Genomic DNA, 716 nt, shown 5'->3' with positions numbered 1-716 from the left:
GCTCCCAGCTGTCTAACGTGAGGGAGCGGACTTTGGAGAAGTGAACGCCTAGACCACGATGCACACCGGAACATTCTGCGGGGAAATACAAACACATCAGCATGAGAATGAACAGAAGCAGGATAAAGACAAGAGGGTTCCTACTGGAAATCTGTGAGACAACTCTTCCAAACCAACCTTTTGTGAAAATGAAACCTAAAATCGGGGACGGCTCCCAGCTGTCTAACGTGAGGGAGCGGACTTTGGAGAAGTGAACGCCTAGACCACGATGCACACCGGAACATTCTGCGGGCAAATACAAACACATCAGCATGAGAATGAATAGAAGCAGGATAAAGACAAGAGGGTTCCTACTGGAAATCTGTGAGACAACTTTTCCAAACCAACCTTTTGTGAAAATGAAACCTAAAATCAAAAAATAATAAGTTCTTCAGGGAAATCCTGTCTATAACTCTCATCAAAGGAAGTAAAAACATAACTTGTTCTTCGCCTTTTCTAGTGTTCAGACGCGGTCATCGTTCGCACTCAACCTTTGCTATTTCTTTAGCAAAGGGGAATTTCAGGCTGGTATTTTCCCCGTTTAAAGTCCCCCAGCCAGACCATAAGAAGAACTTACCTATGCACAGGGTAATACCCAGGTTGATACTGGCCCACTTGGGGTCAGGCGCCCCACAATCACAGCAACAATGATTCCCCGGTATTTTCAGGAGCGCTTC

At 45.7% G+C, this 716-nt stretch overlaps 1 long non-coding RNA gene across 1 annotated transcript; it reads right to left on the bottom strand.

Moving 5' to 3' along the window:
• Nucleotides 1–211: 211 nt before the first annotated feature.
• LOC113473390 lies at nt 212–716 on the bottom strand. Its single transcript, XR_003395372.1, has 2 exons — nt 617–716; nt 212–285 (listed from the first exon to the last, which is right to left on the bottom strand). It is a non-coding gene; the product is annotated as an uncharacterized LOC113473390 (long non-coding RNA).

This window comes from Diaphorina citri, unplaced genomic scaffold (genome assembly GCF_000475195.1).
Source record: "Diaphorina citri unplaced genomic scaffold, Diaci psyllid genome assembly version 1.1 scaffold27964, whole genome shotgun sequence".
In the NCBI taxonomy this organism is placed as follows: Eukaryota; Metazoa; Arthropoda; class Insecta; order Hemiptera; family Psyllidae; genus Diaphorina; species Diaphorina citri.
Note: the sequence above shows the minus strand (reverse complement) of the source record. Positions and strands in the feature narration are given on the sequence as shown.